This window comes from Carassius carassius, chromosome 18, assembly GCF_963082965.1.
Source record: "Carassius carassius chromosome 18, fCarCar2.1, whole genome shotgun sequence".
NCBI lineage: Eukaryota > Metazoa > Chordata > Actinopteri > Cypriniformes > Cyprinidae > Carassius > Carassius carassius.
The window spans coordinates 23,487,753-23,502,791 of record NC_081772.1 but is presented as its reverse complement, the minus strand read 5'-3'; the positions used below and the strand labels follow the sequence as shown (position 1 = coordinate 23,502,791).

The 15,039-nt window shown below is 41.6% G+C and overlaps 11 non-coding genes across 11 annotated transcripts; all 11 read right to left on the bottom strand.

Moving 5' to 3' along the window:
• Window positions 1–6,759: 6,759 nt before the first annotated feature.
• trnal-caa (transfer RNA leucine (anticodon CAA)) lies at window positions 6,760–6,871 on the bottom strand. Its single transcript has 2 exons — window positions 6,834–6,871; window positions 6,760–6,805 (listed from the first exon to the last, which is right to left on the bottom strand). It is a non-coding gene; the product is annotated as a tRNA-Leu (tRNA).
• A 543-nt stretch (window positions 6,872–7,414) lies between these two features.
• trnal-caa (transfer RNA leucine (anticodon CAA)) lies at window positions 7,415–7,526 on the bottom strand. Its single transcript has 2 exons — window positions 7,489–7,526; window positions 7,415–7,460 (listed from the first exon to the last, which is right to left on the bottom strand). It is a non-coding gene; the product is annotated as a tRNA-Leu (tRNA).
• A 527-nt stretch (window positions 7,527–8,053) lies between these two features.
• On the bottom strand, window positions 8,054–8,165 carry trnal-caa (transfer RNA leucine (anticodon CAA)). Its single transcript has 2 exons — window positions 8,128–8,165; window positions 8,054–8,099 (listed from the first exon to the last, which is right to left on the bottom strand). It is a non-coding gene; the product is annotated as a tRNA-Leu (tRNA).
• Window positions 8,166–8,692: 527 nt separating this feature from the next.
• Window positions 8,693–8,804, bottom strand: trnal-caa (transfer RNA leucine (anticodon CAA)). The gene is made up of 2 exons: window positions 8,767–8,804; window positions 8,693–8,738 (listed from the first exon to the last, which is right to left on the bottom strand). It is a non-coding gene; the product is annotated as a tRNA-Leu (tRNA).
• Window positions 8,805–9,814: 1,010 nt separating this feature from the next.
• On the bottom strand, window positions 9,815–9,926 carry trnal-caa (transfer RNA leucine (anticodon CAA)). The gene is made up of 2 exons: window positions 9,889–9,926; window positions 9,815–9,860 (listed from the first exon to the last, which is right to left on the bottom strand). It is a non-coding gene; the product is annotated as a tRNA-Leu (tRNA).
• A 1,160-nt stretch (window positions 9,927–11,086) lies between these two features.
• Window positions 11,087–11,198, bottom strand: trnal-caa (transfer RNA leucine (anticodon CAA)). The gene is made up of 2 exons: window positions 11,161–11,198; window positions 11,087–11,132 (listed from the first exon to the last, which is right to left on the bottom strand). It is a non-coding gene; the product is annotated as a tRNA-Leu (tRNA).
• Window positions 11,199–11,336: 138 nt separating this feature from the next.
• Window positions 11,337–11,448, bottom strand: trnal-caa (transfer RNA leucine (anticodon CAA)). The gene is made up of 2 exons: window positions 11,411–11,448; window positions 11,337–11,383 (listed from the first exon to the last, which is right to left on the bottom strand). It is a non-coding gene; the product is annotated as a tRNA-Leu (tRNA).
• A 1,160-nt stretch (window positions 11,449–12,608) lies between these two features.
• trnal-uaa (transfer RNA leucine (anticodon UAA)) lies at window positions 12,609–12,720 on the bottom strand. Its single transcript has 2 exons — window positions 12,683–12,720; window positions 12,609–12,654 (listed from the first exon to the last, which is right to left on the bottom strand). It is a non-coding gene; the product is annotated as a tRNA-Leu (tRNA).
• Window positions 12,721–13,495: 775 nt separating this feature from the next.
• trnal-caa (transfer RNA leucine (anticodon CAA)) lies at window positions 13,496–13,607 on the bottom strand. Its single transcript has 2 exons — window positions 13,570–13,607; window positions 13,496–13,541 (listed from the first exon to the last, which is right to left on the bottom strand). It is a non-coding gene; the product is annotated as a tRNA-Leu (tRNA).
• A 545-nt stretch (window positions 13,608–14,152) lies between these two features.
• On the bottom strand, window positions 14,153–14,264 carry trnal-caa (transfer RNA leucine (anticodon CAA)). The gene is made up of 2 exons: window positions 14,227–14,264; window positions 14,153–14,198 (listed from the first exon to the last, which is right to left on the bottom strand). It is a non-coding gene; the product is annotated as a tRNA-Leu (tRNA).
• Window positions 14,265–14,792: 528 nt separating this feature from the next.
• On the bottom strand, window positions 14,793–14,904 carry trnal-caa (transfer RNA leucine (anticodon CAA)). The gene is made up of 2 exons: window positions 14,867–14,904; window positions 14,793–14,838 (listed from the first exon to the last, which is right to left on the bottom strand). It is a non-coding gene; the product is annotated as a tRNA-Leu (tRNA).
• Window positions 14,905–15,039: the final 135 nt, after the last annotated feature.

Sequence of the window (15,039 nt, the reverse complement as noted above, 5' to 3'; positions counted from 1 at the left end):
ACATGCCCTAAATATGGCACCTTAGACCACTCGTCCATTCTGACACAATAATGCAAGTATGTGAAGGGCAATTCTATCACTGAAATTTGTCAAAAGCAAAATAAAGAATCAAAAATATATTATTTATTAATCTCAAAATGACTTTCCAACTCTATTTCTAGTATGGTCACTCCAAAATAGCCATTGTCAGAAGTGAGATTTGAACACACATCTCCATTTAGACACCAGAAACCTCAGCAACTGAGAAAGGAGTAAGTTCTTAAATCTGACACCTTAGACCTCTCCTGCCATATTAGCCATAGCCAGAGCAATGGGAAGGACATATATATCACTGAAGTTGGTAAGGAGCAAAATATAGGTTTCAAAATTTAAAATGTAATGTCTCAACATTACAATTCTATTTTCAGTCCTGTCACTCTGAAATGGCCTTTGTCAGAAGTGTGATTTAAACCCATGACTCCATTTGGAGACCAGAAACCTCAGCAACAGAAAAGGGTGCCAGACCTTGAGTCTGACACCTTAGATAACTTGGATATTCTGAAATATTCACATTAAGATGGGAAGGTCAGTCCTATCACTGGAGTTGGTAAGATGGCAAAATAACGGATCTAATATATATTATTTATTGTATCATAATTAACTCCAATTCTAATTTCAGTACTGTCACTCTGATATGACCTCTGTTAGAAGTGGGATTTGAACATGTGCCTCCATTTGGAAACCAGAAAACTCAGCAACTGATAAAAATGATATGTCTTGAGTCTGGAGTCCCTTGACCATTCTGATGTTCAATCCAGGACGGGAAGGACAGTTGTATCACTGAAGTTGATCAGATGATAAAATAAAGAATTTAATATATATCGTTTATTGTCTCATAATTATTTCCAATTCTATTTGTAGTCTGGTCAGTCCAAAAGAGCCTTTGTCAGAAGGGGGACTTGAACCGACATCTCCATTTGGAGACCAGAAAGGACAGTTCTGTCACTAGTTAGTCAGAAGCAAAATAAAGTGTCCAAAATATAACATTTAATGTCTAAAAGTTGCTTCAAATACTTGTGACGTTCGTGTACAAGAGAGACACAGGGAGAGAGTAGATCCATTTGCAGATGTATTTATTAGGATAATCCAAATCGTGGTCGAAACAAGCCAGGGTCAAAACCAAAAAATCAGTCCAAAACAAAACAAACAAACAAAGGAAACAAAGGAGGGAACTGGAAAAAGAAAGGAACGGGAACTCGGAGGATGAGAAAACTAAGGAGAAACTCGGAATACGAGAATACTGGTAACACAAAGGGTAAACTGCATACAAACAACAGGGAAAGACTGGTATTTATAAGGGGGCTAAAGACAATCATGTGACTGCACCTGGTGCAATTAACATGAGTGCAATTACTGTGAAGACAGGACCAGACTAGAGGAATTCTAGTGCCTACGGTGAAGTGCCTAAGGGGAAGGGAGCCCACTAGTGGATACCCAGGGAAACAGAGACTAGACAGCGTGACATTACCCCCTCCTCCACGGAGCAGCTGCCAGATGCTCCACCCGAACCCAAAGGAAAACCAAACAGACAAAGAGACCAGGAGGGAGGTGGAGCGGCGGAGGACTAGGGGGAGGGACGGAGAGCCAAATAAAATGGTAAAACAAAGACAAGAGGACCAGGTAGAATGGGTAAACAGAGACAAGACAACCAGGTAAAATGGGGAAACAGAGACAAAAGAAGTGCAACACAAAACAAGGAGTCCAGGAGGGTGGTGGTCCAGGGCGGAGCAGAAGACCACCACGTCCGTGTGGTCGGGACGGATGCCTCCTAGGGCGGAACAGAAGACCACCACAACCGTGTGGTCAGGGCGGAAGCACCCCAGGGCAGAGCAGAAGACCACCACCTCCTTGTGGTTGAGGCCGAAGCCCCCCAGGGCGGAGCAGAGGACCACCCCATCCTTGTAGTAGAGAAGACCACCACAACTGTGCGGCCGGACCAGCAGGAGGACGAGTCTGGTTGGGCAAGTCTGAAACATAGAACAAGAACATGTTAGGGGTAGCCTCCGTGGCCACAACAGGAGCAGTCGGATGCCCAGAGAGTTCGACTGAGACTTGATGAGTCTCTGGAAGTTCCGCAGAGGCGAGGAGAGACTCTGGTAGTTCATCGGAGCCGTGGAAGGCTCGGGTAGTTCCACAGAAAAGTGACAAAACTCTGGTTATCCCATGGTGTTTATACTGGATTCCAGAAGATCGGTGCTGACTTGACTCTGCTCATGAAGACTATTGGTGACTTGAATTCTCCCATGAAGAACGCCGGTGATTTGACTCTGTCCTTGAAGATCACCAGTGACTTGACTCGGTCCTTGAAGATCACCAGTGACTTGACTCTGTCCTTGAAGATCACAAGTGACTTGACTCTGTCCTAGAAGATCACCAGTGACTTGGCTTAACTCTGGAAGGTCAACAGTGATTAGCCCTGACTCTGGAAGGTCCATGGTGACTAGCCCCGTTTCTGGAAGGTCAAAGGTGACTAACCCTGACTCTGGCAGGTCAACGGTGACTAACCCTGACTCTGGAGGGTTCTTGAGCACCTGACTCGACTCTGGAGGGTCCACGAGCACCTGACTCGACTCTGGAGGGTCAACAGGAACGAACCCTGACTCTGAAAGGTCAACAGTGACTGACCCTGACTCTGGAAAGTCGATGGTGACTAACCCTGACTCTGGAAGGTCGACGGTGACTAACCCTGACTCTGGAGGGTCCACGAGCACCTGACTCGACTTAGGAGGGTCAACCGGAATCTGACTCAACTCTGGAAATTCAACGGGCACCTGATTCAACTCTGGAAGGTCAACAGGAATCTGACTTGATTCTGGAGGATCAACTGGAACGTGACTCAACTCTGGATGGTCAACAGGAACCTGACTCGACTCTGGATGGTCCACTGGAACCTGACTCAACTCTGGAGGGTCAACCGGAACCTGACTCAACTCTGGAAGGTCAACGGGAACCCGACTCAACTCTGGAGGGTCAACAGGGACATGACTCGACTCTGGAAGGTCAATCGGAACCTGACTCAACTCTGGAGGGTCAACGGGAACCTGACTCAACTCAGGAAAGCCCATTGTAGCTGCCATCCTCTGCAGTGGCTCCGGGCTGGCGGCCATCTTGTGCAGTAGCGCTGGGTTGGTGGCAGAGGTGGGTAGAGTACCCAAAAACTGTACTCAAGTAAAAGTAAAAGTACTTCTAGAAATATTTACTCAAGTAAAAGTAAAAGTACTAGTCTTGAATAGTTACTTGAGTAAGAGTAAAAGAGTATCGGATAAAAAATCTACTCAAGTAGTTAGTTACTAGTTACTTTGGGTCATATATACTGAGCCTATTTTTATTTAGATATATAGATAAAATGTATGTAATGTATGTGTGCGTGTATAAATGTATATATTTCATCATCCTTTACTCCAATTTATGTAATTTATTATAAAAGCTTGTCTGTTTACTTAAGTAACAGCTATAGGTGTCATGCCATTACATATTTTTAATACGACTGACTTTATATTAAATGTGAATTTAACATTGAAAGTTAATGTGATTTAAATATTGCTACTAATCTTTCATTGTTCAGAAAGAGAGCAAATAACATTTACATTATTAAAGATAATTTTCACTGACAGTCTAGATTTCAATCACTCTCAGAAACTCCCATTAAAATCACTGAAACTGTTAACACTGTGAAATCAATATCTTAATTAAAGATTCGTACACACATCTGCACTTTGTTGTTTCTGACGAGAGAATTCGCCAGAAAGAGGTATTCAGTCAGTGAGCGAGTGAAGGAAGCACCGGCATTTTAGCGATGGCTCATCTGAACGCCTCTGATTGGCCAATGCTTTAATAAGCTCAAAAGAATCATGTGTGATTTGTTATAATGCGCAGCGCTGTATAAACGCATCTATCTCTGGCTCAGCGCCAGCAAGCGATCACAGATCTGAATTTAGCAGCTGACTTGCACCAGTGTGATTGTATTAAAATTAATAAAATCTTAATCGGCTATTTTTTGTCTTTTGGAAGAGCCACACACGTACAACAAACTAATGTCACAGTGGTATCGTGTACTGTAATCGAATGTAGCCCAAGTTATTACCTGTTAAACAGTAGACAGCACACGCGGTGTTTATCTAATAAGGATCTCCATCGCTAGCAAATAATATCCTTTGCAGATTTCGATTCAGTGCAGTTCCAGCCACGTTTTCAACGCTCTTTCTGTTCTTAAACGTTACAACTCCGAGTGAACCACTTCAGATGCTCAGCGCGTGCGGCAGGGAACTGAACGACTCATTCAAACTAATTCATGAACCAATTCACTCGTTTGCCAATTGGTTTGATCAAGCCTTTGAACAGTATTGACTCAAAAGAATGAATCATTCGCGAAAGGGCATCGCTCATTGCCCAGAGAAAAGTAGACGGCGCGTTTGGAACAAACTGAAGCATTTATAACATTTATTGCATTAAGATAAAGTAACGAGAGGAGCGTCGCCCACAGTAACGAAGTAAAAGTACAGATTTTCCCCCAAAAATTTACTCAAGTAAGAGTATAAAGTACCCATCTTTAAATATACTCCGAAAAGTATTCGTTACCCCAAAAACTTACTCAAGTAAATGTAACGAAGTAAATGTAACTCGTTACTACCCACCTCTGGTTGGTGGCCATCTTGTACTGTGGTGCTGGCTCAGCAGACGTGACGTGAACAGTCTTGGGAATCTCTAGGATCTTTGACAGCATGGAGAAATAATCAAAAAACGTCTCAGCGGCCATCTTGGGCGTTGGCGCTGAACTGGCGGCCATCTTGCACTGTGGCGCTGGGCTGGTGACCACTTTGTGCTGTGGCGCTGTGCTGGCATCCATCTTGCCTCGTGGCGCTGGGCTGACGGCCATCTTGTGCAGTGTCGCTGGACCTGCGGGCATCATGGGCAGTGGTGCTGGGTTGGCGGCCATTCTGCGCAGTGGCTCTGGGCTGGCGGCCATCTTGTGCTGTGGATCTGGGCTGGCATCCATCTTGCCTCGTGGCGATGAGTTGGCGGCCATTCTGTGCAATGGTGTTGGGTTGGCGGCCATTCTGCGCAGCGGCACTCAGTAACGAAGTAAAAGTACAGATTTTCCCCCAAAAATTTACTCAAGTAAGAGTATAAAGTACCCATCTTTAAATATACTCCGAAAAGTATTCGTTACCCCAAAAACTTACTCAAGTAAATGTAACGAAGTAAATGTAACTCGTTACTACCCACCTCTGGTTGGTGGCCATCTTGTACTGTGGTGCTGGCTCAGCAGACGTGACGTGAACAGTCTTGGGAATCTCTAGGATCTTTGACAGCATGGAGAAATAATCCAAAAACGTCTCAGCGGCCATCTTGGGCGTTGGCGCTGAACTGGCGGCCATCTTGCACTGTGGCGCTGGGCTGGTGACCACTTTGTGCTGTGGCGCTGTGCTGGCATCCATCTTGCCTCGTGGCGCTGGGCTGACGGCCATCTTGTGCAGTGTCGCTGGACCTGCGGGCATCATGGGCAGTGGTGCTGGGTTGGCGGCCATTCTGCGCAGTGGCTCTGGGCTGGCGGCCATCTTGTGCTGTGGATCTGGGCTGGCATCCATCTTGCCTCGTGGCGATGAGTTGGCGGCCATTCTGTGCAATGGTGTTGGGTTGGCGGCCATTCTGCGCAGCGGCACTGGGCTGGCGGCCATCTTGTGCAGTGGCACTGGACTGGCGGCCATCTTGTGCAGCGGCGCTGCCTCGGCAGACTTGCGCCTCCTTTCCCCTCTCCGTCCACAATGGTGAGACGGCGGTTCCCAACCAAACTCAGGGTCGTCGTTGGGCCATATTGGAGAGTGATGCCGGACCTCCTCTCGACTACTCACTCCTGAGTGACCTCCCCTGGTCCCACGGAACATGACCAGGCAGGTACCATCAAGACCATTTCCTCTATCCCGCTCAGTGGCTGGGGAGGAAGTATCAAAATACATACTACTGGATCTCGTGGATGGAGTCCTTCTGTGACGTTCGTGTACCAGAGAGACACAGGGAGAGAGCAGATCCATTTGCAGATGTATTTATTAGGATAATCCAAATCATGGTCAAAACAAGCCAGGGTCAAAACGAAACAATCAGTCCAAAACAAAACAAAGGAAACAAAGGAGGGAAATGGAAAAAGAAAGGAACGGGAACTCGATGGACGAGAAGACTAAGGAGAAACTAAGGAGAATAAGAGAATGCTGGTAACACATAGGGTAAATTCCATACAAACAACAGGGAAAGACTGGTATTTATAAGGAGGCTAAAGACAATCAAGTGACTTCACCTGGTGCAATTAACAGGAGTGCAATTACTGTGAAGACAGGACCATCAGAGTGCTAAAAACTCTAGGAAACTCAGCAACTGAGAAGGGTGAAAATTCTTGAGTTTGGCGCCCTTTAGCACTTTGCCTTTTTGACATATTCACTCAAATAATTGAAGTGCAATTCTAACAGTGAAGTTGGTCAGATGGCAAAATAAAGGATCCAAACATATATATTTTTGATTGTCTCATAATTAGTTACAATTATATTTCTAGTCTTCTCACTCTTAAAGAGTCTTTGTCAGAAGTCAGATTTGAACACCAGTCTACATTTGGAGACTAGAAAGGACAGTTTTATCACTAGAGTTGGTTAGAAGCAAAGAAAAGTGTCCAAAATATAGCATTTACTCTCTAAACGTTGATTCCAAGTCAGTTCACTTCAAAAGACCCATTGCCAGAAGTGGGATTTGAACCCACGCCTCCATTTGGAGACCAGAAACCTCAGCAACTGAGAAGGGGGATGTGTTTTGAGTCTGGCGCCTTAGACCACTCGGCCATCCTGACATATTCTACATGTTATTGAGGTGCAATTCTATCAGTGGAGTTGGTCAGTTGGCAAAATAGAGTATGTAAATTATATTATTTATTGTCTCATAATTACTTCCATTTCTATTTGTAGTCTAGTCAATTCAAAAGAGCATTTTTCAGAAGTGTGAGTAGATCCCACACCTCCATTGGGGAAGCAGAAAACTCAGCAACTGAGAAGGGTGAAAATTCTTGAGTTTGGCGCCCTTTAGCACTCTGCCTTTTTGAAATATTCACTCAAATAATTGAAGTACAATTCTAACAGTGAAGTTGGTCAGATGGCAAAATAAAGGATCCAAACATATATATTTTTGATTGTCTCATAATTAGTTACAATTATATTTCTAGTCTTCTCACTCTTAAAGAGTCTTTGTCAGAAGTCAGATTTGAACACCAGTCTACATTTGGAGGCTAGAAAGGACAGTTTTATCACTAGAGTTGGTTAGAGGCAAAGAAAAGTGTCCAAAATATAGCATTTACTCTCAAAGCGTTGATTCCAAGTCAGTTCACTTCAAAAGACATTGTCAGAAGTGGGATTTGAACCCACGCCTCCATTTGGAGACCAGAAACCTCAGCAACTGAGAAGGTAGATGTGTCTTGAGTCTGGCGCCTTAGACCACTCGGCCATCCTGACATATTTCACAAGTTATTGAGGTGCAATTCTATCAGTGACGTTGGTCAGATGGCAGAATAGAGTATGTAAATTATATTACTTCCATTTCTATTTGTAGTCTACTCAATTCAAAAGAGCATTTGTCAGAAGTGTGAGTAGATCCCACACCTCCATTGGGGAAGCAGAAAACTCAGCAACTGAGAAGGGTGAAAATTCTTGAGTTTGGCGCCCTTTAGCACTCTGCCTTTTTGAAATATTCACTCAAATAATTGAAGTACAATTCTAACAGTGAAGTTGGTCAGATGGCAAAATAAAGGATCCAAACATATATATTTTTGATTGTCTCATAATTAGTTACAATTATATTTCTAGTCTTCTCACTCTTAAAGAGTCTTTGTCAGAAGTCAGATTTGAACACCAGTCTACATTTGGAGGCTAGAAAGGACAGTTTTATCACTAGAGTTGGTTAGAAGCAAAGAAAAGTGTCCAAAATATAGCATTTACTCTCTAAACGTTGATTCAAAGTCAGTTCACTTCAAAAGACCCATTGTCAGAAGTGGGATTTGAACCCACGCCTCCATTTGGAGACCAGAAACCTCAGCAACTGAGAAGGGGGATGTGTCTTGAGTCTGGCGCCTTAGACCACTCGGCCATCCTGACATAGTCTACATGTTATTGAGATGCAATTCTATCAGTGATGTTGGTCAGATGGCAGAATAGAGTATGTAAATTATATTACTTCCATTTCTATTTTTAGTCTAGTCAATTCAAAAGAGCATTTGTCAGAAGTGTGAGTAGATCCCACACCTCCATTGGGGAAGCAGAAAACTCAGCAACTGAGAAGGGTGAAAATTCTTGAGTTTGGCGCCCTTTAGCACTTTGCCTTTTTGACATATTCACTCAAATAATTGAAGTGCAATTCTAACAGTGAAGTTGGTCAGATGGCAAAATAAAGGATCCAAACATAAATATTTTTGATTGTCTCATAATTAGTTACAATTATATTTCTAGTCTTCTCACTCTTAAAGAGTCTTTGTCAGAAGTCAGATTTGAACACCAGTCTACATTTGGAGACTAGAAAGGACAGTTTTATCACTAGAGTTGGTTAGAAGCAAAGAAAAGTGTCCAAAATATAGCATTTACTCTCTAAACGTTGATTCAAAGTCAGTTCACTTCAAAAGACCCATTGTCAGATGTGGGATTTGAACCCACGCTTCCATTTGGAGACCAGAAGCCTCAGCAACTGAGAAGGGGGATGTGTCTTGAGTCTGGCGCCTTAGACCACTCGGCCATCCTGACATATTCTACATGTTATTGAGGTGCAATTCTATCAGTGAAGTTGGTCAGATGGCAGGATAGAGTATGTTAATTATATTACTTCCATTTCTATTTGTAGTCTAGTCAATTCAAAAGAGCATTTGTCAGAAGTATGAGTAGATCCCACACCTCCATTGGGGAAGCAGAAAACTCAGCAACTGAGAAGGGTGAAAATTCTTGAGTTTGGCGCCCTTTAGCACTTTGCCTTTTTGACATATTCACTCAAATAATTGAAGTGCAATTCTAACAGTGAAGTTGGTCAGATGGCAAAATAAATGATCCAAACATATATATTTTTGATTGTCTCATAATTAGTTACAATTATATTTCTAGTCTTCTCACTCTTAAAGAGTCTTTGTCAGAAGTCAGATTTGAACACCAGTCTACATTTGGAGACTAGAAAGGACAGTTTTATCACTAGAGTTGGTTAGAAGCAAAGAAAAGTGTCCAAAATATAGCATTTACTCTATAAACGTTGATTCCAAGTCAGTTCACTTCAAAAGACCCATTGTCAGAAGTGGGATTTGAACCCTCGCCTCCATTTGGAGAACAGAAACCTCAGCAACTGAGAAGGGGGATGTGTCTTAAGTCTGGCGCCTTAGACCACTCGTCCATCCTGACATATTCTACATGTTATTGAGGTGCAATTCTATCAGTGAAGTTGGTCAGATGGCAGAATAGAGTATGTAAATTATATTACTTCCATTTCTATTTGTAGTCTAGTCAATTCAAAAGAGCATTTGTCAGAAGTGTGAGTAGATCCCACACCTCCATTGTGGAAGCAGAAAACTCAGCAACTGAGAAGGGTGAAAATTCTTGAGTTTGGCGCCCTTTAGCATTTTGCCTTTTTGACATATTCACTCAAATAATTGAAGTGCCATTCTAACAGTGAAGTTGGTCAGATGGCAAAATAGAGTATGTAAATTATATTATTTATTGTCTCATAATTACTTCCATTTCTATTTGTAGTCTAGTCACTTCAAAAAACCCATTGTCAGAAGTGGGATTTGAACCCACACCTCCATTTGGAGACCAGAAACCTCAGCAACTGAGAAAGGGGATGTGTCTTGAGTCTGGCGCCTTAGACCACTCGGCCATCCTGACATATTCTACATTGAGGTGCCATTCTATCAGTGACGTTGGTCAGATGGCAGAATAGAGTATGTAAATTATATTACTTCCATTTCTATTTGTAGTCTAGTCAATTCAAAAGAGCATTTGTCAGAAGTGTGAGTAGATCCCACACCTCCATTGGGGAAGCAGAAAACTCAGCAACTGAGAAGGGTGAAAATTCTTGAGTTTGGCACCCTTTAGCACTCTGCCTTTTTGACATATTCACTCAAATAATTGAAGTGCAATTCTAACAGTGAAGTTGGTCAGATGGCAAAATAAAGGATCCAAACATATATATTTTTGATTGTCTCATAATTAGTTACAATTATATTTCTAGTCTTCTCACTCTTAAAGAGTCTTTGTCAGAAGTCAGATTTGAACACCAGTCTACATTTGGAGGCTAGAAAGGACAGTTTTATCACTAGAGTTGGTTAGAGGCAGAGAAAAGTGTCCAAAATATAGCATTTACTCTCTAAACGTTGATTCCAAGTCAGTTCACTTCAAAAGACCCATTGTCAGAAGTGGGATTTGAACCCTCGCCTCCATTTGGAGAACAGAAACCTCAGCAACTGAGAAGGGGATGTGTCTTAAGTCTGGCGCCTTAGACCACTCGTCCATCCTGACATATTCTACATGTTATTGGGGTGCAATTCTATCAGTGAAGTTGGTCAGATGGCAGAATAGAGTATGTAAATTATATTACTTCCATTTCTATTTGTAGTCTAGTTAATTCAAAAGAACATTTGTCAGAAGTGTGAGTAGATCCCACACCTCCATTGGGGAAGCAGAAAACTCAGCAACTGAGAAGGGTGAAAATTCTTGAGTTTGGCGCCCTTTAGCACTCTGCCTTTTTGACATATTCACTCAAATAATTGAAGTGCATTTCTAACAGTGAAGTTGGTCAGATGGCAAAATAAGGGATCCAAACATATATATTTTTGATTGTCTCATAATTAGTTACAGTTATATTTCTAGTCTTCTCACTCTTAAAGAGTCTTTGTCAGAAGTCAGATTTGAACACCAGTCTACATTTGGAGACTAGAAAGGACAGTTTTATCACTAGAGTTGGTTAGAAGCAAGGAAAAGTGTCCAAAATATAGCATTTACTCTCTAAACGTTGATTCCAAGTCAGTTCACTTCAAAAGACCCATTGTCAGAAGTGGGATTTGAACCCACGCCTCCGTTTGGAGACCAGAAACCTCAGCAACTGAGAAGGGGGATGTGTCTTGAGTCTGGCGCCTTAGACCACTCGGCCATCCTGACATATTCTACATGTTATTGAGGTGCAATTCTATCAGTGAAGTTGGTCAGATGGCAAAATAGAGTATGTAAATTATATTATTTATTGTCTCATAATTACTTCCATTTCTATTTGTAGTCTAGTCACTTCAAAAGACCCATTGTCAGAAGTGGGATTTGAACCCACGCCTCCATTTGGAGACCAGTAACCTCAGCAACTGAGAAAGGGGATGTGTCTTGAGTCTGGCGCCTTAGACCACTCGGCCATCCTGACATATTCTACATTGAGGTGCCATTCTATCAGTGACGTTGGTCAGATGGCAGAATAGAGTATGTAAATTATATTACTTCCATTTCTATTTGTAGTCTAGTCAATTCAAAAGAGCATTTGTCAGAAGTGTGAGTAGATCCCACACCTCCATTGGGGAAGCAGAAAACTCAGCAACTGAGAAGGGTGAAAATTCTTGAGTTTGGCACCCTTTAGCACTCTGCCTTTTTGACATATTCACTCAAATAATTGAAGTGCAATTCTAACAGTGAAGTTGGTCAGATGGCAAAATAAAGGATCCAAACATATATATTTTTGATTGTCTCATAATTAGTTACAATTATATTTCTAGTCTTCTCACTCTTAAAGAGTCTTTGTCAGAAGTCAGATTTGAACACCAGTCTACATTTGGAGGCTAGAAAGGACAGTTTTATCACTAGAGTTGGTTAGAGGCAGAGAAAAGTGTCCAAAATATAGCATTTACTCTCTAAACGTTGATTCCAAGTCAGTTCACTTCAAAAGACCCATTGTCAGAAGTGGGATTTGAACCCTCGCCTCCATTTGGAGAACAGAAACCTCAGCAACTGAGAAGGGGATGTGTCTTAAGTCTGGCGCCTTAGACCACTCGTCCATCCTGACATATTCTACATGTTATTGGGGTGCAATTCTATCAGTGAAGTTGGTCAGATGGCAGAATAGAGTATGTAAATTATATTACTTCCATTTCTATTTGTAGTCTAGTTAATTCAAAAGAACATTTGTCAGAAGTGTGAGTAGATCCCACACCTCCATTGGGGAAGCAGAAAACTCAGCAACTGAGAAGGGTGAAAATTCTTGAGTTTGGCGCCCTTTAGCACTCTGCCTTTTTGACATATTCACTCAAATAATTGAAGTGCATTTCTAACAGTGAAGTTGGTCAGATGGCAAAATAAGGGATCCAAACATATATATTTTTGATTGTCTCATAATTAGTTACAGTTATATTTCTAGTCTTCTCACTCTTAAAGAGTCTTTGTCAGAAGTCAGATTTGAACACCAGTCTACATTTGGAGACTAGAAAGGACAGTTTTATCACTAGAGTTGGTTAGAAGCAAGGAAACGTGTCCAAAATATAGCATTTACTCTCTAAACGTTGATTCCAAGTCAGTTCACTTCAAAAGACCCATTGTCAGAAGTGGGATTTGAACCCTCGCCTCCATTTGGAGAACAGAAACCTCAGCAACTGAGAAGGGGGATGTGTCTTAAGTCTGGCGCCTTAGACCACTCGGCCATCCTGACATATTCTACATGTTATTGAGGTGCAATTCTATCAGTGAAGTTGGTCAGATGGCAAAATAGAGTATGTAAATTATATTATTTATTGTCTCATAATTACTTCCATTTCTATTTGTAGTCTAGTCAATTCAAAAGAGCATTTGTCAGAAGTGTGAGTAGATCCCACACCTCCATTGGGGAAGCAGAAAACTCAGCAACAGAGAAGGGTGAAAATTCTTGAGTTTGGCACCCTTTAGCACTCTGCCTTTTTGACATATTCACTCAAATAATTAAAGTGCAATTCTAACAGTTAAGTTGGTCAGATGGCAAAATAAGGGATCCAAACATATATATTTTTGATTGTCTCATAATTAGTTACAATTATATTTCTAGTCTTCTCACTCTTAAAGAGTCTTTGTCAGAAGTCAGATTTGAACACCAGTCTACATTTGGAGACTAGAAAGGACAGTTTTATCACTAGAGTTGGTTAGAAGCAAGGAAACGTGTCCAAAATATACCATTTACTCTCTAAACGTTGATTCCATGTCAGTTCACTTCAAAAGACCCATTGTCAGAAGTGGGATTTGAACCCTCGCCTCCATTTGGAGAACAGAAACCTCAGCAACTGAGAAGGGGGATGTGTCTTAAGCCTGGCGCCTTAGACCACTCGGCCATCCTGACATATTCTACATGTTATTGAGGTGCAATTCTATCAGTGAAGTTGGTCAGATGGCAGAATAGAGTATGTAAATTATATTACTTCCATTTCTATTTGTAGTCTAGTCACTTCAAAAGACATTGTCAGAAGTGGGATTTGAACCCACGCCTCCATTTGGAGACCAGAAACCTCAGCAACTGAGAAGGGGGATGTGTCTTGAGTCTGGCGCCTTAGACCACTCGGCCATCCTGACATATTCTACATGTTATTGAGGTGCAATTCTATCAGTGAAGTTGGTCAGTTGGCAAAATAGAGTATGTAAATTATATTATTTATTGTCTCATAATTACTTCCATTTCTATTTGTAGTCTAGTCAATTCAAAAGAGCATTTGTCAGAAGTGTGAGTAGATCCCACACCTCCATTGGGGAAGCAGAAAACTCACCAACTGAGAAGGGTGAAAATTCTTGAGTTTGGCGCCCTTTAGCACTCTGCCTTTTTGACATATTCACTCAAATAATTGAAGTGCAATTCTAACAGTGAAGTTGGTCAGATGGCAAAATAAAGGATCCAAACATATATATTTTTGATTGTCTCATAATTAGTTACAATTATATTTCTAGTCTTCTCACTCTTAAAGAGTCTTTGTCAGAAGTCAGATTTAAACACCAGTCTACATTTGGAGGCTAGAAAGGACAGTTTTATCACTAGAGTTGGTTAGAAGCAAACAAAAGTGTCCAAAATATAGCATTTACTCTCTAAACGTTGATTCCAAGTCAGTTCACTTCAAAAGACCCATTGTCAGAAGTGGGATTTGAACCCACGCCTCCATTTGGAGACCAGAAACCTCAGCAACTGAGAAGGGGGATGTGTCTTGAGTCTGGCGCCTTAGACCACTCGGCCATCCTGACATATTTTACAAGTTATTGAGGTGCAATTCTATCAGTGAAGTTGGTCAGATGGCAGAATAGAGTATGTAAATTATATTACTTCCATTTCTATTTGTAGTCTAGTCAAATCAAAAGAGCATTTGTCAGAAGTGTGAGTAGATCCCACACCTCCATTGTTACAGCAGAAAACTCAGCAACTGAGAAGGGTGAAAATTCTTGAGTTTGGCGCCCTTTAGCACTTTGCCTTTTTGACATATTCAATCAAATAATTGAAGTGCAATTCTAACAGTGAAGTTGGTCAGATGGCATAATAAAGGATCCAAACATATATATTTTTGATTGTCTCATAATTAGTAACAATTATATTTCTAGTCTTCTCACTCTTAAAGAGTCTTTGTCAGAAGTCAGATTTGAACACCAGTCTACATTTGGAGGCTAGAAAGGACAGTTTTATCACTAGAGTTGGGTTAGAAGCAAAGAAAAGTGTCCAAAATATAGCATTTACTCTCTAAACGTTGATTCCAAGTCAGTTCACTTCAAAAGACCCATTGTCAGAAGTGGGATTTGAACCCACGCCTCCATTTGGAGACCAGAAACCTCAGCAACTGAGAAGGGGGATGTGTCTTGAGTCTGGCGCCTTAGACCACTCGGCCATCCTGACATATTCTACATGTTATTGAGGTGCAATTCTATCAGTGAAGTTGGTCAGTTGGCAAAATAGAGTATGTAAATTATATTATTTATTGTCTCATAATTACTTCCATTTCTATTTGTAGTCTAGTCAATTCAAAAGAGC